Raw genomic sequence first — 12950 nt, 5'->3', positions numbered from 1 at the left:
ATGCTTGAAGAAACGACGTCGAACCATAAGAAAAACGAGCGAAACACAACCCAAACCTATCTGAAACTCATCCGAGGCCCTCGGAACCTCAACCAATAATTCCAACAATTCATATATCACTAACCGAACTTAGTCGAACCTCCGGAACACCAAAACCAACACCAAATCCATTTCAAATTCAAGCCTAAGAACTTCTAAACTTCCAACTTTCGCTAATTCAAGCCTATTTCTACCACATACCACTAAATTATATTCCGGACACATTGCTAAGTCTAAATTAACCCAACGAAGCTAATCAAATAATAAAAATACAAATCCAAATTCATTTACTCATAAGTCAACTTCCGGTTGACTTTTCTAACTTAGCATTCTAACTAAGAGACTAAATATTCATTTCACTCCAAAATCTACTCTGAACCCAAACCTACCATCTCGATACAACTCAACACAGCTGAACAACATATAAATAAAGATTGATGGGGGAAACAGGGCTATAACTCTTAGAACGACGGACCGGGTCATTACATCCTCCCTATCTCAAACAAACCTTGATCCTCGAACGAGTCTAGTAACACACCTGGAGTATCAGATAGGTGAAACCTTCAGCAATACCTTCTTGTCAAATTCAAATCCTATGAACTAATCTCGCGGTCACATCATACTCATCACGTATCCATCAAGCCACCATTTCCACTAATAGGGGCATTAATAGACATATTTGTCCACTAGCACGCGTTCACACAATCAACACCTCAGTGCTCAATCTACAGCCAAAACTTGGCCTCAAGTCCTTCAGACTGGCCCAACATCAACACACAGAAATCACATCTCGCACCTCATCCAGGGAATAATAATCCGTCGATGCACAACTGATTCTGAGTGCTCATGTGGGCATACAAATGCGTGGAAGGAATTTAAGGAGTTACACTTCAAGCTGAATCAATAACGCACGATAAGAATTCAAGAAGGTGAAGTTTTCCTAAAGGTTCTGCAGCCTCTCGAAGATAAGTGCAGACGTCTCTGTACTGATCCGCAAGACACTACTAAACCCGCTCATGACTCGTGACACCAATGTAACCTAGGATCTGATACCACCTTGTAACAACCCAAAAAATCTAACCATGGTCGTGATAACGCCTATCATGTTATAAGGCAAGACTCTACCCAAAATATTACTACTAATTTGATTATAAGAATTTAATAACATAATTCCAATAATTTAATTCCTGATAAAACTAAACCAACTCTAAATATAAATAATATAAAATATGGAAACGAGTCCCAAATATCAGTATATATATACGGTCTACTATCCAAAATAAGAAATGACGAAAGGAGTAACAAGGTCCTACGGATGCTAGTAGCTACCTTAAAATCTCCACAGATAGCCGGCCTGAACCCAACAATCATTGCACTCTAACTCACCTAAATCTACACATAAAGTGCAAGGTGTAGTATGAGTACAACCGACTCTGTAGTAACATAAATAACTAAGGAACTGAGCAGTAGTGACGAGCTAAGTAAAACAGTCCAATTATTTATTTTCACAATTTAAAAAAATAAAAAGAAACAAACAGGTAAATTCCATAACTCAGTAAATGCCACAAAGAAATTTAACAGATAAATGCAGCAACAACACAAATAAATACAACCTCACAACAGTGTCACTCCATCACTCATCACTCACACTTACCACTCAACACTCTACGCTCACTGGGGGTGTGTACAGACTTCGGAGGGGCTCCCAAAGCCCAAGCTCTAAGCACAGACAACTCACGTGCCATCATATCAATACTTGAATCCGCACGGTCAACTCATGTGCTATGCGGACAACTCACGCACTATGGTATCAATACCTGGATCCGCACGGTCAACTCACGTGCTACGTGGATAACTAATGTGCTATGGTATCAATACCTGGACCCGCACGGTCAAATCACGTGCTACGCGGATAACCTATGTGCTATGGTATTAATATCCTCACAATCAGGCTCTCGGCCTCACTCAATCATATACCTCACTAGCCTCACCATCATCAACAAATAAGGGGACACAACCCACAGCACGTATCACAGCATATTAGCAAATAATAGAGACTGAGGTAAACATGTACAATAATTTCTATGACTGAATACAAATAATGTGAGCATGAATAAAGCATAAGCATGATCTCTAACATGAAGGCAAACAAGTAAAGACATAACCATAGATAATAACTATTAGGCCTCACAACCTCATGGGACGGACCAACTATCAATCCCTCTAGGTATACACCCACACGCCCGTCACCTAGAGTGGGTATCACCTCCAAAAAATCATATCAAATTCTCGGGGTTTATGCCCTCAAAGCTAGAGTTAAAACTGTTACTTACCTCAATAGCGTAAAATTCTACTCCGGAATGTCCTCGTCGCTGGACTCGGTCTCTAAAAGCTCTGAGTCTAACCAAAATCAGAATAATACTATCAACATGGGCTAAAGAATCGAATTCCAACAGAAAAACTGCATAAATAGGCCAAATATCCGAAATCGGCCAAAACCCAGCCCCTGAGTCCGCGTCTTGAAATTAGTTAAATAGGGTAGAATAATAGACCTTGTCCTCTCCCGAGTCTATCCATATAAAACTTTTCAAAATTGGTCTCCCTTTGGTCCGTCCAATCCTCACTTAAACCTCTCCAAAACTCAAGTCCTAACTCTCTCAATTTCACATTGATATCATCAATCAAATCCCAAAAACGAAGATAGATTCATGAAATATAACCAAAAACGAGTAGAGAACTCTTACCCCAATCCCCATGGTGAAAATCGCCTCCAAAATCACCCAAGTTCGAGCTCCCTAACTCAAAATATGACTGAATGAACAAATCCTAGTTTTATATATTTTCTGCCAGCTATTCTACCTCGTTTCTCATGACAAACGATCCCGAAACTCGTATTTTATGTGCCCAATGGATTCCTTGTGGAATTATAGTCATGGCAGGCTTTTGAATCACTCAATTTGACCTTATAATGAATGAGATATGTAGGTTTTAATATTTGCAAATAGTGCAGATTTTTAAATACATCGTCAGTGGCAATTTCGTAATTAATCTGAATAATCTGGCAACCTAATTCTTAGTAAAATGATCATAAAATCCTCATACGATGTCCAAATTCAATGATTATTTTTTATACGGGTCCATAATTACAATACGGATCTAATGATTCAATTAAAAAAGAAATTGGAGCTCATTTGTTCAATATGATATAATTTATGCTTGAAGAAACGACATCGAAACATAAGAAAAACGAGCGAAACACAACCCAAACCTATCTGAAACTCACCCGAGGCCCTCAGAACCTCAACCAATAATTCCAATAATTCATATTTCACTACCCGAACTTAGTTGAACCTCCGAAACACCAAAACTCCAAATCAGCCTCGAATTTAAGTCTAAGAACTTCTAAACTTCCAACTTCCTCCAATTCAAGCCTAATTCTACCACGGACCTCTAAATTACATTCCGGACACACTCCTAAGTCTAAAATCGCCCAACCAAGCTAATCAAATCATAAAAATCCAAATTCGAATTTGTTTACTCATAAGTCAACTTCCAGTTGGGTTTACTCCGAACCCAAACCTACCAGCTCGATACAACTTAAGACAGCTGAACAACACATAAATAAGCATAGATGGGGGAAACATGCCTTTAACTCTCAAAACGACTGACCGGATTGTTACAAAAGTGGGGAATGATGTTACACCTTATATTTTTGTACGTAGGAGTACATCGCAAGTCAATTGATGTAGGCTCGGAAATGAGATTGATAGGTTACAAGTACTTTGGTTATAAGTACTTTACTTTATGTTTTGATGATCTAACAAACTTGCTATCCAGAACCAGATAAGGAACTTGTTACACATTTACAAGACCTCTAGATCACAAGGTTCCAGGTTGGGATTCAGCGTGCACTATGATTCAACCCTTCAGAGTGGAAGGAACAACTAAGAGAACAGGTCCCTACCAGTTCTAGAGGAGATTGTATGAAGTCAACTTTCTTGTTAGAAAGTTGCTGCCTGCACATGCTACAATGCAAGAACACCACTGCAATTAACTTTCCATGGAAGGCTTTTTACCTACATTTCTTACATCATTGTAAGTGATTTCACACATGTATATATGCATTCAAGGGAGGTAAAACAAAAAACATGAACACTTAGAGATCATACTTAAGCTCACTCACGTGACTATTCAACAAGCAAGTTTCAAGTGCTTCAAGAACAAATAATAAAGCAACTATGGACCAGTTCCCACATCGAGTTATTGTATGTCCTTAGTTGAGTTGTGACATTGTAATAGATCTTCAAAAGGTAATTCCTATCTAGCTTATTTAGAATCATTCTATAGGAACCCCTTTGTAAACCTTAAACCAGTGTGTTTGAGTCTTAGCTAGAGTTAGTCATGTTGTAAAGTCTTTGTAATAGAGTTATTACAAAGTGGCTTATAATAGAGTATTACAAGTTAGTAAGGGATTAAGAGTTTAATTCCTAGGTTGCATAGGTTGTAATTTGAAAGTTGCTCAGTACTAAATTTGGAATCCTACAAGGGTAGGTCGTGGTTTTTAATCCCGTTGAGTTGGAAATTTTCCACGTAAAATTTCTCTTGTCATTTATTTTTTGTAGTGTGTGTGTATTTTCAAACGTGATAGAGAACTTGGTTCCCTATAATGTTTGGACGACCCTTACATTCTATCAATTGGTATCAGAGCATATTCTTTCTATCAGGTTAGAACCTAAAAAGGATCCTCATGGCTCCTCCTCCAAACTTCGAAGAAGGCCAGTCTACTTACAAAACTCCAAGGTTCAATGACCAATACTATGGGTGGTGGAAGACTAGGATGCATGACTTCATCATGGCTGAAGTTTCTGAGTTATCGGATTTCATATGTGACGGACCCTTTGTCCCTATAAAGAACCTTGGCGACCCAGTTGTAGCCATTCCCAAGATGAGGAAGGAATTCAATGACGCTGATAGAAAGGCCATAGAAAAGAATTTTCGTGTAAAGAAAATTCTAGTGTGTGGTATTAGCCCTGATGAATATAATAGGATATCAGCAAAAGAGATCCGGGAGGCTCTCAAACAGCTTACAAGGGAACAACACAGGTGAAGAAATCCAAGATTGATATGCTCACTACAGAATATGAGCTCTTCATAATGAAAGATGATGAATCCATCAAAGCTATGCATACTCGATTTACCTTCATCATCAATGGCTTCACTCTCTTGGTGAAATTATTCCAAGAAAAAGCTTGTTATAAAAATCCTTAGTATACTGCTAAGTGTTTGGGAAAGCAAAGTTAACGTAATTACAGAGGCTAAGGACTTGCAGACACTGGCCATAGATGAACTTTTTGATAACTTGAAATCCTATGAAATGAAGAAGATGAAGGATAATAAAAGAAGAGAGACCAAGAGCGAGAAGAACCTGGTCCTCAAGACGGTCAGCAATGACTCAAGTGGTGAAGACAAGGACATGGCCTACTTGATAAAAAGGTTCCAGAAGATGGTTCGCAGGAATGGAGGCATTCCAAAAATGGGAAGCTTTAGCAAGCCAAGAAATTATGACCTCTGTCATAAATGTGGAAATCCTGTACACTTCATCAAGGATTGCCCCCTCCTAAAGCAAGATTAGTATAATAACAACTTTGGCAAATCAGCCAAGATGAACCAGGTTTTTGACAGATGCTTCAAGAGGAAGAATGATGCTGACAATGTTGTAAAATAAGCTCTTGCTGCATGGGGAGACTCCTTTAGCAAATCCAAAGAAGAAAACGACCATGGTGGTAGTTCAACGATGGCAGTGGAAAATGAAGCAACTGAGTATGATTCAATCTTTGCTTTAATGGCTCAATCTAATGATGATGAAGATGACAATGACGATGAGGGAAACTTTCTGGATTTTCAGAGAAATCTAAAATCTTACTCTCCTGCTAATTGATGCATAACATAGTCTTATCAATGATAAAGATGCATTAACTATGGAACTAGGGGAAGCTAAACAAACCAGAGATGACCTAGTAGTCGTTGTAGTCGATTTGAAAGAAAAAATAGAGAACCTAAAAAAAAAGAATGCCTTAGAAGAGAAAATTGCTAGTATAGAACATGAAAGAGATGATCTAATGGTAGTTGTGGTAGACTTAAAAGAAAACATTGATTGTGCAAGTAAAGAAAAGGAAACCTTGAATGAGAGAGTTGCTATCATTGAGCAAGAAATAGATGACCTAGTAGTGGTGGTAGTAGACTTGAAAAAAACAATTGAGGAATTTAAAATGGCAAATAGACCTGAAAACATTGAAAAGGGAAAGGAAGTTACAAGTGAAGCTCACATTAAGCTTGAAAATGAGTTAAATTTGGTAAAGACTAGCATGTATGCTGAACTTGAGAAAAACAAAAAACTTTAGGAAGATCTAGGGAAAGTAAAGAGTGATCTTGAAAAATCGCTTAAGTGGACCTAGTCTCTGATGATATCACTGCCATGTACACCAACTCTGGGGGGGGAACAGGCAGGGGATTGGGTTTTAAAGGGAAAAGATTCCCTACAATCCTCATAGCAAATATGTTACTGTATTTGAGAATTGGCTATGTACCCACTATGGTAACAATGGGCACCTCAAGGAAAACTGCATGGCCAGGGTTCAATCTCATCAGAAAAATAGTCTTTGCTAAGAGAGTGACTACTGCAAGAGGACTTGGTCCATCAAATAGGAAACACATTTTTCCTGATTGGACTAAGAGAGTAGTGAAGGAGAGCAGCCAATAATGACTTATGAACAGCGGCTGCTCAAAGGACAGGACTAGAAATACAATCGGTTTTCCTTTACCAAATTCCCTGCAAGGAGAGAGTGTACCCTTTTAAAAATGGATAAAGAGGGTACGCTCTCGGAGTTGGAAGATTTGTATCAAAGGAGATAAGTGGAATTCTTGTCCAAGATATGCGCAATCTGAAATCCTGTAACTGGTGAGGTGATGTTGTAGCCAAAAGACACAAGAGTACTTATGATGCTATGCTCGATTTTCTACAGAGTGGAGATATAAGTTGGTTGAAAGTTGTTAAAGACAATGCTGAACTATGAGGCAGAAGACTGGAGCATTCCTAGTTGTCTATAACTAAACAAACTGGATATGAAAGACCTGGTTCGCGGTCTGATCAAGTTGAGTAACAAGTAAAATGAAGTGTGCAATGCCTATGCAAAAGGAAAGCATGTAATATCTTCAGTCACACCCAAAAGGGGCACACAACACTTCAGAACCAGGGATGAGATCTTTCAAGTAATTGTGGATTTTGTCAAGACGATCCAGGTATAGATAGAAACAAACGTGGCTTGAATTAGATCAACTCATGGAATAGGTTACGATAATTCCATAAGTGGATGAATCATGTATTCAAAGAACAATTACTCAACCACTTAGCTCAAAGAACACAACAGCAGATGGTTGTTGAAAAGAAGAAAGGGACTCTTGAAGATTGGGCACGACCAATATTATTTGATAGAGGTATTGAAAACATCCTGACCAAAGATGTTGACTTAATTGAGGATATCTAGGTACAATTGTTATGTTCTCAATAATGGTAAGGGTCAGCTTTGAAAATCTGATGGTAGAAGAGATGGAAATCTGATTCCATCAAGGAATCGGGGCCCGTGTCTACAACAATAGAAGCTGAAAAATGAGTTGTTGTAAAGTGTGTTTTGGCATAAAAGCATAACAGGTCATCAACACTCCCATTGTCATAGATACACGTTCAGACATGGATGAACCTGGTTCTCCTCTAAATCAAACCATGCATAGAGACATCACTGAATCACTCTTGTATCACACTACAAGTAGACTACACATCGTACTCAGAGTTGGGTTCTATGCAAGGTTTCAATCAAATCTAAACGATTCTAATCTGAAGGCTAGTGTAAGAATTTTGAGATATCTAAGAGGAACACATGACCTGGTTCTCTGCTGTCCTCCAAGTAATGGATAGGAAAAGCTCGCCTGAAATGGGACACTCACTGGGTTCCTATCTTGTCTCATAAGGCTCAAGGAAGCAAAATTCAATAGCACTCTTCAACAGCTGAAGCAGAATATGTATCATCAGCCTCCTATTGTGCTCAAGTGTTGTGGACCAAGCAGCAAATTGGAAGAACTTGAGTCCATCTCAAGAGGGCCAAATACAGTGACTGCATCAAGTTGCAGACATCTTCACCAAAAGCCCTGAGAAGAGAGCATTCTGAGAAAAATTACCCTGCACTAGGGGATGATTAAACCCAACTGAGAACCTGGTTCCTCATGATTGGTTATGAAAGTCATAGTCTGGTAAAAGCTACCTAAAGTGTTTTCTAGCTAAGTCTAAATCATCTCTATATAGTTATAGGTAGACACGCATGATGACTACAAAAGTAGATGCTGCAGATGAATAAGGGGTTAAAACTCACTTGACAAACCTATTAGGGAACCTAGTTTTTCTAATACATGTTAGTAGCTTTTTTATTCTTTCATACACAATTTAAAATGGACAAAAATAATGCCACGTCATCATTAGCGTGACAATCTCTTTAACGTCGTATCTCTTCAGCCAATACGTCACAACCCAAACGTCACTCCTTCTCTGAGTGATACATCTCCCAAGAAAAAGGTTGCCACCATTAAGAACCGGTCCCTCATCATAATTAAATCAACATCACAACCCTTTCCCTTCCAAACTCAAAATTCCCTTTTTGTCTTCTCTATTCTCAAATCCATAGTCCTTCGAGAATAATCCCATCATGTATGAAAATCAAGAAACCTTTAGTGTGCCTGACAACAATGTGATTGAGTCCTCACCAGTCAGTATCTTAGTGGTGAACTCCTCTCCCAACACAATCACTAGTCCAAACCCTAAAGCAGAGTCTTCTCCAGACTTTACTCCCTCTCCTACTCACTCAGAGTCTACTCCTCATCTGAGCAAGTTTGAAAATGTTTGTCCTCCTCCAAACTCACCGGTCGAATAGAGTAAATATGGTGAACAGGGTAAACAAGGGAACCTCACTTAGGAACCTTCAACTCTATCAATGGTTGGTCACTTGAGTGAAGATTTGGTGATTAGTCATGAAGAGACTGAGACCACCATGACAATTTGTGACTCTGTAGGTATCACTGCTTCGTCTATTGAAATCTCCATTGAACCACAAGAAAAGGAGGGAATAGAGAATACATTTTCCAGTGTGTCAGAAGGGTCATTGTAGAGGAATGTGCAGAAGAGTCTGAGCCTTACAGGGAAGAGCCTCAACCATCAAAGAAAAAAGGAGAAATTATGCCATTTGAACAACCTGCATAAGATGATGCTACTGGGGTCCAAAATGTTGAACCTGGTCCCTCAGTGGAGTATCCAATTTAGAAGTCATCTCCCCATGCTAGTAATGATCCTACTCTCTCCCCCCACTTCTATGTTGAGCCTTTGAATATGGTGGTTCCTGAAACGAATCTTGACAGTGATGAAGACACAAATGATTTGGTTTATGATATTTTTATCACGGCTAGGACTAATCCAATGGTAACTTCAGAGACACCTCTTAAGCGACCTACTACACGGTTGCAAAAAAAGGAGGCTCTAGAGTCTGCTCTTAAGAAGAATAAAAGGAGTCGGAGAAGGAGAAGGTTGGTCAAAGATGGAAAAGTAGTACAAGCAAATGATGTCCCTATAGTTGATGTAGATGAGGAAACTAAAGAGGAACCTAGTTCCCTGACCTCCAAGTCTTCAAGGCAGAAGCACTCTCTCTCTCAATCCGAAAGGCACACCTCTAAGGGTGTTGAGAGTTCTTCCAAGAGTGTTGTTGCTGGTTCTACTGAAAAGTTCGTAAAAATCTTTGGTGGCAATACAGTGAAGGAGCGTGGTGACAAGTCTGATAAGGAAGAAGTGGAAAAATCTAGTGAACATATACAGAACAAGTTAGTGGAGAAGGAAAAGTCTGTTGGCAAGTCAGTGAAAAGAAAAAAGGATGATGATGATGAGGAACCTGGTTCCATCAAGAAAGGAAAATCTAGCGGGTCTATGAGGTGTGAGAAAAGGAAGTTGGGGAATTAGAAAGTATTGTGGGGCCGCACATTTGCCTTTCACATTCTAGAGAGTGCTAGGATGAGACAATTAGTGGACATTTGTGATTCTCAACAATGGACCAATCTGTTTACAAGTGAGGCTCCTATAGTGTATAAGGAGGAGGTACGGAGGTTTTACACCAGCCTCTTCACAATAGATGGTGATCAAATCTGTGTGTTGGTAAATAAGGTGGACATAGTGATGGACTCTACCTTATTGAGGTCAATTCTAGGTGTTCCTGCCGAAGGACTGTCATCTGTTCAGGGTTCCTGCACACCAAACTTCAGAAATGCCATTGTCTATGCCAAGGCAGTACAACATGGGGAACGGGTGCATAAGAAGGCACTCCTTCCAGTATATCAGTTGCACTTTGAGATGGTTAACAAAGTGTTGTTTCCCCGCACCGAAAGAAGATCGATTGCATTTAAAGCTGACTTATTCCTTATGAAAGACTTGGATTATTTTTCCTCCAGCAATTTCCCTGCCATAATGATTAAGCATATGCAGAAGGTAGAAAACATTAAAGATGGGAATCCTGGAGTGCCTTATGGGTTCCTTCTCATAAAGGTATTTGAGTTTTTCAATGTACCTCTGGGACAGGACAAAGTGGGAACCAAAAAGTAATCCTTTTCAAAAACTACTCTTGAGGAGTGTGAGTGTATTGACAACGTCGGAGGAGTTGGAAGAACTTCCACAATCTCTCAACTGATAAATGCTTAGAATAGTGCCACAAAGGAGATCCAAAAATTAAAGGCTAGGAACGCGATTCTTGAGAGTCAGCTCAGTCAGTTGCAAGAGGCACATGGTTGTAGTAGTTCTCACAGCTCAGAGGTTGCACGCCTAACAAAGGAGAATGCTGAACTCAGGAAACAGGTGGAGAACGTGAAAGAAAGACTGCTCAATGAGCAAATATCCGCGAATGCTCGCATAGATCTTGTCCTCCAAACTCTTGCTTCCTCTTCCATGCCCCCTTCCTCCAGTTTCCCTTAAAGAATTTCCCCTCAGTGTCTAGTTTCAGAGTTGTTTTTGGTGATGCTTTATTATTTCTGGAAATTATTTTTTTGTTTTATTTTAGACTGTGGATGAAAATAATGATTCTGCTCCCGCCTGTAAAAGTCCAAATCTGGCTAAACTTTTTGTTATCTATGCTGCTTTGCTTTTGTTTCTATTTTCTATCATGTTGTGAGCACATAAGTGGCATGAGTTAAATACGCTAGAATTCTTTATGATTCATAATCGTTCTGTACTTTTTGTGATGCCAAAAGAGGGAAGATTTAATTGAATCATAAATAGAATGAATGAATACTAATCTAAACAGGGATAAATACAGATTTAGGGGGAACTCATGGAAACTCACAAAAATTCAGGTACTGATTAAGGGGGAATGCAGAGATTCAGGGGGAATTTAGGTCTTTCTAGTTCATAATCTGGTTCTTTATGGCTCTTTCTAGGATTTTCAATTATAAGTTTATCATCAACAAAAAGGGGAAAATTGATAGGTTACAAGTATTTTGGTTATAAGTACTTTACTTTATGTTTTGATGATCTAACAAACTTACTATCCAGAACCAGATAAGGAACCTGTTACACATTTACAAGACCTCAACATCACAAGGTTCCAGGTTAGGATTCAGCATGCGCTATGATTCAAATCTTCAGAGTGGAAGAAACAGCTAAGGGAAAAGGTCCCTACTAATTCCCGAGGAGACTGTATGAAGTCAACTTTCCAGTTGGAAAGTTGTTGCTTGTACACGCTACAGTCCAGGAACAGTGTTGCACTCAACTTTCCAGGGATGACTTTTTACCTACCTTGCTTACATCATTGTAAGTGATGTCACACATGTATATATGCATTCAAGGGAGGTAAAAAACCATAAACACTTAGAGATCTGACTCAAGCTCACTCATGTGACTATTCAACAAGCAAGTTTCAAGTGCTTCAAGAACAAAGAACAAAGCAACTACAGACCGGTTCCCATATCGAGTTATTGTATGTCCTTAGTTGTGTTGTGACTTTGTAATAGTTCTTCAAATTGTAATTCCTATCTATCTTATTTAGAAGCTTTCTATAGGAACCCTTTTGTAAACCTTAAACCAGTGTGTTTGAGTCTTGGCTAGAGTTAGCCATGTTGTAAAGACTTTTTAATAGAGTTATTACAAAGTGGCTTGTAATAGAGTATTACAAGCTAGTGAGGGATTAAGAGTTTAATTCCTAGGTTGCATAGGTTGTAATCTGAAAGTTGCTCAGTAGAAAAGTTGGAATCCTACAAGGGTTGATCGTGGTTTTTAATCCCGTTGAGCTGAGAATTTTCCATGTAAAAATCCTCTTGCCATTTATTTGATGTTGTGTGTGTGTATTGATGAAACTGATAGAGAACCTGGTTCTCTATAGAGTTTGGTCAACCCTTACATTCTATCAATTGGTATCAGAGTAGGTTCCTTCTATCAGTATACTTACAGATTCCTTACAGCTTGTCATAGTTCTATATATGTTCATGAAGTGAGGTCTAGAGATTTGCTAAAAGCTGGAGAGAAAAAAAGGAAAGAAGGGACTTATAGGCGCACATATAAGGACAAAGTCGTAGAGGCTGCTTGACATACGGTAGCAACAATTACGAGATTGGAAGAATTCTGACCACAAGTCATGGTGTAAGAAAGATGCCTAAAGAAGGAAATGCCCTGGCCTTGGATTTATTCACAGAATCATTTCCTAGATGGAAAAGACAATATAAAAGTATTCTTAAGAGTTATAGGTTATGATACTGATAAGCACATCAGTCAACATTTGAGGACAAATGTTCCAAAGGGGGGAATGATGTTACACCCTATATTTTTGTACGTAAGAGTA

Source organism: Nicotiana tabacum, chromosome 1, assembly GCF_000715075.1.
Source record: "Nicotiana tabacum cultivar K326 chromosome 1, ASM71507v2, whole genome shotgun sequence".
NCBI classification, from domain to species: domain Eukaryota; kingdom Viridiplantae; phylum Streptophyta; class Magnoliopsida; order Solanales; family Solanaceae; genus Nicotiana; species Nicotiana tabacum.
This window is presented reverse-complemented; position numbering follows the sequence as displayed.